The sequence below is a fragment of the Primulina tabacum genome, chromosome 11 (genome assembly GCF_025594145.1).
Source record: "Primulina tabacum isolate GXHZ01 chromosome 11, ASM2559414v2, whole genome shotgun sequence".
NCBI classification, from domain to species: domain Eukaryota; kingdom Viridiplantae; phylum Streptophyta; class Magnoliopsida; order Lamiales; family Gesneriaceae; genus Primulina; species Primulina tabacum.
In genome coordinates this window covers 34,114,941-34,126,122 of record NC_134560.1, presented here as the reverse complement: position 1 = coordinate 34,126,122, position 11,182 = coordinate 34,114,941, and positions in this window count along the sequence as shown.

The following is an 11,182-nucleotide window of genomic DNA, read 5'->3' as shown; positions in this document are numbered from 1 at the left end:
ACATATTAAACAATAACAAAAATTTGCGATTATGCAATATTATTTGGCGATATAATATAACTAATTAAATCATGGCAAACAATATTGTCAGGCTAAAAATTATCTTTTTCGATAATTAGTAGCTTGTTTGTTCTAAAACTTTTTAAATTTGATTTAAAAGATGATTGCAAATTCAATATATAAAAATATAGCAATTTGAAAACATTTATGAATGTAAAAGAATCCAGTATGAGCTAACACCGATTTTACATTTTATTTTTAAAAAATAAAATGTTGTTGAATCCGTGGTAGTATGCAATGGATTGTATGTGCTATAAATTGTAATGTCATAACCTTCTTCTTTCTAATCACCGCTCCATTTCGGGGGCCAAGTGCTCAGCATGACTTTTGTGCTATAAATTGCAGAGCTTAATTCGTTGCATTGAAATAACTTATGTTGTTCTTTTGAGGAAACATTGTTGGTTCTTTTTTTCCAATTTACGTGCATGTAACTATATATTTATGTTATTATTGAAAAAATTTTATTTTTAATTATTTGTTTTGATTTTTTAAAAATTAATATATATTCAGAATTATGGAGAAAATTGTTTTAGTATTTCTTCAAGCAACAAGCAGCATCTAAATTTTTATTGTTTCATCATTTCTTTTTCTTCGTAGTTTATTTTTTCTAATTTACGTGTATATTACTTATTATATTTTTTTGAATATTGAAATTATTTTGTTTTTGTAATATTTTTTATCATAATTTTTATTTATTTCAGATTTGAATATTGTTCCTTGTTTACATACGACTTGTGAAAAGGTAATTTCAGTAATTATTTTTTTGTAATTGTATTATTTGTAATTGATGTATAACAATAATAATAGTTGTATTAATAAAATTATAATGTTGTTGGATTGCATTATATAATAATTATAATTTTATTAAATATTATATTTTTAATAATAATCATGATATAAAATAATAATAGTAATAATAATAAGACAACTAATATTAAACAGAAGTTTGTGCTTTTCAAAATAATTTTCAGTGTTAGTATTTAAATATAACTATATTATTTTAATATATAAAATTAGATTTAATATGCAGATGAGTTAATGTTAGTGTACTTAATACATATGAAAAATTAAAATATTTAATCACTTTTGTAAAATATTTTTATAAATGTTTAGTATGAAATAGTGTATAATTATGCTATAAATTTGGTCAAACCTATAATCTTCTAATTTAGATTTATATTCATGAAAAATAATACAAAGAAAGTAAAAATGCTAATTAACATATTTTTTATGCAAGGATATGTTTGCAATTTAACATACTTAGAATTCTAATTTAATTAATTAACTTATTTTTTAAGGTCAAGTTTGATTATGAGGTTCTATAGAAGGTTATTTTAAAAAATATCTCTTTATATTGTAAATTGACAATGTTTGGCCATTCATTATGTTTTATTTTGTTTAGTAAATTTATTAATACTCTTAATCTTAAAAGAATTGATATAAAAAATTAATATATCGAGAAATTATAATTACACAAGTTAAAAATATTAATTTTATAGTATAATTATAATTTATTTTTATTATTATAAACAAAAATATAGTTTTTATTTAAAATATATTAATTTATTAAATTTATTTGAAATTACTTATTGATGGATCGGTTCGGGCACATTTGAAGGTGCTTCAAACACAATATTCTTAATGTGCTGCAATAGCTCGTGTTCTAAGAATGTAAACACACATGAATTAGATCGAGTTTGGTTTTAAACCAAGCGGAAAATACTCGAAATAATTCTTCGTTAAAAAATCTAATTAGTTTAAAGATTTTAACTTGCGTAACTGATTAACTGATATGAGGGGAATCGGTTCTTGCATATATCAGTTCAGTTATAGTGAGAACTGAACTGATAACAGCTTGAACTGATCAAATCAGTTTTAAAACGAAAGTTAAGCAGTTAAATACACAAGTTATGTTTATGGATATTCAGAGACTTCAATTGCTCCTACGTCACCACTTCTACCACCTCGGGTAGGTTCCACTAGAAGACTTTGATTTATATACAAAGATTTGTACAAACTCACCCAGCTTAGGACTTACCCTACTGCCTAACTGAACTCCTAGTATAGACTGAAGGCAGGTCCAACCAACACTTGTTTAATGTCTATGTGTCAAAGACTACATACACAAGTTTAACGCATTTGTGCAAGACTCACTCAGCTAGTCAATAAGCTCAACTCTCTGTATATGTGAGTGATTGTGTGTGCGTGTGTGAGAACTGAATTATGAATATAACACAAAGATGTTCTCACACACTGAGAATTTTGCTACTATACTAAGCAGTTAGCATGCCATTTTTCTCTTTTGATCTTCACACACTTCTTGTTTTCTTCTTTGGTCTTCACTGATCTTCATCTTCTATTTATAGGCGCGAAGTTTGATCGTACAGTGAGACTCAATTATTGTATCTGTTGCATTTTGAATCCGTTCCTCGATATTTTTCTTGTACTTTCCGACAGCTATTCTGGAACGTTTTGGCTTTAAGCACTGCTTGCAACGTCTATTATTGTTCTTTGACTGAACAAAAACTTTTCCTCAATACGCACAGCTGGATTCCATTGAATAAGCTTGTCGTGTTCTGCAAACTGATTGATTCCTAACTGATGTCCTGAACTGGTCAGTTGAACTGGTCTTGAACTGGTTAGGTGAAATCAGTTGGCTCGTCAGCTAAACTGATTTCACTAATTTAGTTGAACTGGTAAGCTGGACTCTTCATTGGTTGAGCTCTTCATCAGCTGGCCGGGTTTCTGAAGGTCTTCTGCTGAACTGCCTCAGCTGTCAGTTGAATTGGTCTTTTGATATCTCAGTTGAACTGATTCAGTTTGAGCGATCAGTTTACGCTTTCAGTTTGCGTCTTGATAGCTTCCTTTTTGGGTTGATAACTGATCAGTTCGAATCCTGATCAGTTCTAGTTTCTGCGCACTTAAGTAAAATCATTAGAAAAAAAATAACAAGTTTTGTTAACATCAAAATAAGATTGTGAACATGAAATGTTCCAACACTTATTATAATAAAATAATTATAAAAATATTATAAAATGATTATTGAAATTTAATCCAATATAAAATATATATTTTAAGATGATATATTTGTAATTAACTTATAATAAAATATTTTATGCTTGTATGAGATTATATCTTAGTTTTTCCTCCAGACATGGATACTGTGAGGGTCTTGTTCTATGTAGGTGGCTATGTCATCATTGAAGATGAGATGGTTGGATATAACATCCCCACAACTAGGCCAATGAAAATCCAACGGTCTATCACATTTTTTCAATTGATGAATTATGTGATTGTATGCTACGGATCGACCCATCGAAATTCTACATGAAATTGTCAGTGAAATATTCTTACAGTGCATTGTCTTGTTATATTGAAGATCATATATATATATATATATATATATATATATATATATATATATATATATATATAACAGATAATGATAGTCTACAATTTGTGTTTAATTTGCCCATACTGGATTGCTTGTATTTGTAGGTTGAACCATCGGCAGTGTCTAAAAACGTAAATGCGATTTTGAGGTAGTCATGCCAGTAATAACGTAAGGTTTGGGAATAATATGTTTAAATCAAGCAGGACCTTCTACATATCATGTTGACGAGCATTCAACTCAGACATATTCTGGGATCAACACTGGGCCTTAGGATCACCATATCACGTCTCCCATCGAAGAAGATTATGCATGAGGGACAAATAGAACACGAAAATGAGATTACTTCAAGGGGTTGACATCATCATATCACGCTTTCCTTAGAAGTTAATGTTGCAAGGTGGTCAAATAGAACACATCAATGAGATTTAAATTCACGAGGTCATGTAGAAAATGCCACAAATGTTAGACCTTTTGATTAGTTCTACTAGGGCTGCAAATATTTCTGCCCCAATTACAGAACATATGTCTGAGCAAGAGGGTTTGTTTGGGGATAGTTCTCGTTATGTCATGAGTAGCGATGATGATTTGGATGATCCATCAATTGATGGAGAAGGTGATGAACATGTTGACATAGCAAATTAAGGCACATTGTCATGTGTCCCGATATCCGGATCAACACTTACATAGAACTTTCCTAATGCACCAGATATACAATTACATGAAATTTCCCAATTTTTCAATGAAGTATATGACGAACAAATTCCAAATTCATTTGGTCTTCTTTCTGCATCATGAACAAATTTTTACATTCTCGATAAGCCAGAGCTCGCTTTGAAAATGGTTTTTAAGAGCAAAAAAGATATAATTGATTCCGTGAAGGATTTTTCATTCCGAGTTTTGAGACGTGAATACATCGTTGTCCAAAGTTTCCCAACAATTTGGAAGGTCAAATTCAAGAACTGGTCCGATGGTGGCAATTGTAGGTGGGGAATTCGAGCATCATTGAAACAAAAAATTAGGCTATTTCATGATCACAAAGTACGGTGATGCTCACCCATGCATATCTAGCCAAGTGGGTAATATCACCACAACCTTGACGTCAACATGATAGCCAACATATTTTTGGGAATCGTGCGTTGTGATATACGAGATCAAGTATGTGAAAGAGAACATTAAATCAAATATGGGGATGATATACATGAATGACAGAGTTTGAAGCGCGCAGTGGAGATCGTTTATGGAACATGGGAAAGCTCTATATCTTTGCTTCCTAAATATATGGGTGCTCTGTCAAAGTAAAATCCAGGAATCATATAGTGGAAGCACCTTCGACTGTACAATCATCCACTTACAATTTTGAACTTTGTATTTTGGGTCTTCAAACCATTTATAGACGGTTTTCGACATTGTCACAATATAATCAATGTAGATGGTACCATATGTACACCAATTACAAGCACAAACTACTCATAGAAATAAATTTTGATGCCTATAACCAGGTTTTGCCTCTAGCATTTGTGCTTATTGATGAAGAAAATTATGAGTCTTGGTATTGGTTCCTAAGTATTGTTGCACGATGTGTTACAATAGATTGCAGAGGGGTGTGTCTTATATTTGATAGACATGCGGGGTATAACAAGTGAAGTGTAAGATCTCTCTTGACTTCAAACATCTTCGTGGTGTCTATCGTTTTTGTTTGAGGCATGCGTGCTCTAATTTCAACAACAAATTCAAAAACATTCATCTGAAGGACTTATGTCAGGAAGCAGGGGCTAACACCAATTGGAAAATTTAATGCCACAATGGAAGCAATAAAACAAAAAATGCAGCAGCATTCGCTTATTTGTCAAACGTCCAGAAAGAAAAATGGTCATTGCCTCATGATGGTGGATGGAGACGAGGGATAATGACGATGAACATGTCAAAGTGTATTAATGGTGTGTTGACGGGGGCTCGACGTCTCACTCTAACTGCAATAGTGGAGTTGACCTTACAGCGATGCGTGCACTATTTCATTCAACGCCGAACAAGAAGTCAAAAAATGATGGAAAAAATCAGTCATGGACTGATTATGCTTACTCAAAATTTGATGTGGTCAAAAATTCGATCGAACTTCAGTTGTAAAATTTGACCAAAGGGATCAAACAACATCCGTTGTGACATGATCAATACCAGGTCGTTAACATCACATACAAGTCGTTAACATTTCTACACGTGATTGCACATGTTACAAATTGAGAACATTTGGAATTCCTTGTTCACATGTTATTTGTGCAGCAAAATTATTTGGATTAGATCCCGCATAGCTATTACAACCATGGTTTACACTGAGGGAATTTGTGAACATATATGATGAAAGATTTTACCATGTTCAAGATGCACAATATTGGGATGAACCTACATTCCAATTACAATACAATACCGTTCATCGAGAAATGAGGCAGGCTGGTAGAGATCGCAAGACACAGATAAGAAATGAGATGGACTAAGCATCATCAAAGGAGAGACAACATGGGAGGTAAAATATCTACAATGACATATTGGACAATGTTTTTACTTGATAAAGTTTGAAGTGATTGATTTAATTATTTTTTTTAAAGTTATATATTTCTTAATAATTGTTCTCCATTGCATGTAGGTGAACGTGAGGAGATCGAGTTATGATGGCAAACACATATGTTGATAATTTATTGATTATGGTTATGTTTTCATTATTACAAAAATTATCCCAACATTTCTTATATAAGGCTTTTTAAAATTTTGAAAACTATAGTTTTTTATATATAAAGTAATAATAGTTGAAAGTAACAAAAAAATGCAGGTTTTTTGAATAAATGACTAATGGATTGCATATATTATTTTGAATATAAAGTTAGCGTTGCTTGTTAAAAATCGTAGACATTTAACTTCAATTATGACCAACGATAAGAAAAACTGATATCTATACTAATACGAGTAATATCTAATCAAATCTTGCCTCAAATACATCAAATTGAAATGAAAAAATTAAAATAAGATACAATAACATGCAAAAAGTTATTTTGCGGTTCGAAACAATTTGTCAATGATGATGGTATGGTGCCACACGAAGATCTTATAATAACTCTATGTCCACAACCTAACATATTCTCATCATTTTCCTATGTACGTGTTTGTGCTGCAGATGTACTGGTATCATCCATGTTCCAACAAACCTCATATCCTTGTGTTTCTAAATATCCTTGAAATTGCATGGGCGATGTATTTAATGTAGGGCGACTCTCATTCATAAAGGGTCAAAAGTCACTTTATAAAAATTGTGTAATACTGGTAACCATAACCATATGATGGAAAGCTTGAAACCACAGGCGGGGTAGTGTATGCAATATTTGAAGTTGAAGATCTAGGCTTACCCTCACTTTGTGTCCACATCGGTGGAGGCTGCCATATGGCTAGGGCGTGTCTGTGACATAATGCATATATTATGTCATCTATATTTAATACAAATAATGAATATATTTATATAATTAGAATATGTCTTACGGTAAATTGTTTGCAATTTGCATCTATAGGTGATAGCCTGATACATTAGAAAGTACAACCGCTGGAGATAAAAATATATGTGAAATGCGATAATACCAACCAATATACTCCACTGAGATGTCGGGGATGTACCAGGTATGATGTATTACCCACTAATAACAAAATTATATTTGTTGCTCTACATATCTACAAAATGTTTGTGATCGTCGTCCAATCACAACTGTTCCGCCCTTGTCGTGTCAATGTATGAAAATCATCAAAGTTATTAGCAGGTGGAGGGATACCCTGACGCATCCAAATTGTCGAAGACACCTCTATGGTTTATGCATCTCAATTATATCAAAATTGATCAATGTGCATGATGATTGACATAGATGAATTCTGTTTCCCTCAAGCAGCCTAGCTACCTCATGTGACTCCATATCATAAACGGTCCACAAAAACTGTAGAAAAAAAATAAAAAAGGATTATCAGGTTGCTCATATAACATTTTGCTTATATTTTTTAAGAAAATTAATTTAAAGAACCAATGAATTTGGCTATCTGCCCTTCTACCATCTTGTCAAGTATATCTCTCATGATACAGACTGAATGATAGGCCGTGTGTGTCCATGAGAATCCACATCTCCACCTAAGATTTGAAGGAGTACATAATATAGGTAATTAAAAATGCTTAACAAAATAATGTTAGAAATTAAATATTTCTAATTAGTACTGTAAGCCGTATGGCGCGAATGGTACACTCTGGAGCACATCTCCAGCCTACGTTGCTGACTTAGATACTTCTTGTAGTCTATCTAGACAAACAAGAGTAATTCTAGATCAGACCCAAATAACATACAACATAAATTGTCACATCAGAACATATTAAGTAGAATAAATATCATGAGTGTAGAAGTGTAATCATACTTGCAATATCTGAACAGGCCCACACATGTCTACCCTTTAAACCCATTGATATTTTGCACAACTCTCTATAAAGTTATGTCAACACAGAAAAACCCGGATTGTACGTATTCACCCTTTCAATGTCCTCAAGAAATTGAAAATATATAAGTTTCACAGCAGCACCTTCGGAATCCGAAAAGATACAGCCACCAATGATCATTAATGTCACACAACGAGAATATTGTGAAACGCCCTCTTCAGTTTTGTGATAATTAATCATATTATTTAGTCAATGGTCTCGCAGAGTGGTTAGATAAAGGTGTACAACTTTAATATGAGAATATGTAGGCTTAAAACCCAACCAAGTTGCACGGTGGTTGTAACGCATGTTTGGGTTACGCGGTAATGAGGGCAAGTGTTTTGTGAAACAATAGGCAAGTGGGTGCCGATCGAATATCAGAATAACATATTATACATATAAAAATCTTTAGGAGAATTATATTGCAACACAGAAGTCGAAACGAAGATTCAGAACATACATCATATCAGACTAGATATTCAAATCACACTTGAACCACATTATATCAAAACAAAATCTCATCAGAACAAAATCTTATTAGAACAGAACAATATATAGGCAAATATTATGACCATGGGCTATTCTAATCTTGGGCCCCCTATGGGGTCTTTTCCCGCATCTGCGCTCTTTTTGGGGCCTCTTCCCATATATATGCTTCCTCTGGGCCTTATTCCTCAATGGCCTTCTCTGATATGCCATTACTCGAATAATGACAATCGGGTGTATCACATTGGAATGAAAAGAATGTATCGAATTGAAACGGAACAGAAAGATGGAATCGGATCAGAACTTAGCAAAAGTTGCTTAGAAAAACGCGCAGTAATATAAACTGAGGCAAAACGTACAATAATCAATCAAATTTAATACATAAACATTATTTTAAAACATATATAAGCTCACTTACCCTTGGTTCAAAAGTGCGGTTCAAAATTGATCAAAACTTGGAAGAAACCTTGGCAGAACATGGACAGAACATGGACGAGATTCTGATAGTACCTTGAGTTGGTATTTGGACGTGATCTACAAGCATAATAACGCCTTAAAAATTTATCTAGTTGCTGCACGAACTCGGATGGAAACACACGAACATGGCTGCTCGAGGTAGGCTCGATCGTAATTTGAATGAGACTCGATTTTCTTGTACGCTTCTTGGATCAAATAAGATTACACAATCAAGCAGAATGTTGCCTTAGTTGTTGTGTGGTTACTGACCAAAAATACAGCTGGAATTACTCAGACCTGGCAGCACTTGATGCTCGATTTTTTTTGGTGGGTCTATGGTGGCTTTTTATTTGATATTCCACAGCACAAGGTGCATTATATATAGGGAAATGAATGGTTATACACCTTCTTTATTTACTCGATTACTTGGCCTCCAAAGATTTCAAGTCTGATGGTCAAATTTCATACCCATCCAAAGGTCATCTTGGTTTAGTAAAAGGCTACTTCTTGCTTCATAATCGTGTCTCAAAGAAGCCACATTCATGATGTTCTAAGAAGGACAAAGTTGCAGCTGGGAGAGAAGCTAACAATTTGACACAGTTATGGTGCAAGAACTGGTCTTTTATTACACCAAGATGACATTTGGTTAGAGAAAAAATTTGACAATCAGACTTCGAAGCTTTGGAGGGCAAGTAATCGAGTTAATGGGGCAGCTCTATAGCCATTCCTTACCCTATAAGTAAGGCACCTTGTGATGTGGAATATCACACTAGAAAGCCTCCATAGACTCGCCCAAAAAAATCAAACATGAATTGCTGCCAGATCCGAGTACTTCCAGCTGTATTGTTAGGATCGATTTGGGGGAAAATGGTTGAGCTAGAATAGCTCGATTCTTGAAATATTGAATACCGATGAATTAAATCGAGTTTGGTGTTCAAACCAAGCGGAAGACACTAAATATTTTGTAAAACATTTAAAATATATACAAGTTGAATGAGTAAAAATATTTTTGTTGAAGCATTTTCTCAAACACTTTGTATGCAATATTTTGGTATTTGAAGAACACATAAAATGCTTCAACAATACTTCTTTAAAAACAGTGGAAAAGAATAGTAATGCAATAAACAAATAGACACTAATTTGATTATAGATGTTCGGAGACTTCAAATGCTCCTACGTCACCCCTTCTTCCACCTCGGGAAAGATTCACTAGAAGACTTTGATTTGTACAACACCTTGTACAAACCCATTTCAACTTAGGACTTATCTCTTGCCTAATTGAAACTCATAGCACTCAAGATTGTAGGCAGTGTTAGAGTAGGTGCACGTCGAGCCAAGTGTTGGCCGAGTGTTCACAATGAAACTCTATGTATAAAGTCTTTATTTTAATAATATTTGAAATTATTTTTAGGCACTTCTTTATCTGTATACCCATGCTAGTTGCATAGAAAAAGTCCTTGAATATACAAATATTAGAAAGAATATGAGATGCTCATATGATGAGTATCATGAAACTCATATTTGTAATACTGTATATTCTAAACAGTTCCTAGTCGATTCAGCCGCCGCTAAGAAGGATATAGGCCGCTCGAGTTTGAGACTAGTATCTGCGATGTGAGTACCGTGTTTCATTGTGAGGGGACATTGTGATGTCCGAGCATGCAGATAGGTGCTCCTGGTAGAGTGCACTGAACAACCCTACATAAAGGACTTTTCAAGTGGTTCTCACTTATCGAGTGGAAAAGTCCTAGTTTATGGTTGCACACCATTAGTCCTTATGACTCGGGACAACATTGAGACTCTATATGCTAGCATTGCACTTTTACTTGTTTACCGACTCTTTAGGGGTCATCAGGTGGCAAGGTTGGGTGTTTTGTCGAAACATATAGGAGTCGATGCATTGTAGTCGGGGATTCACCGCTTACCTTCGGGTATGGATATCTTATGTGTTCTCATGTATGTGTAGTATGAAATCTCTGATCAGAGTATGGTGGTAATTATGAAAGGCGTTTCATATATTACACCATCGATGCAACTACGACATGACACATAGTATCGATTCATTGACAACTCTCGATATACTATGGTTGTCGAATCGATCGGGATATATGAGTTGAAGGGACCATACTGTACGCTAACCATAATTGAATGGTTCTTGCAGGCACTATCATTTGATACCTAGGGAATCATGTAAGCGATGCTGCTAGGCGTTTAACATGATTGGTTGGGTACTATCAGACTTGAGTTCTGACGTTCTTGTTATCAATGAGTTGATAATTAAGAATGGAGCAATTGGG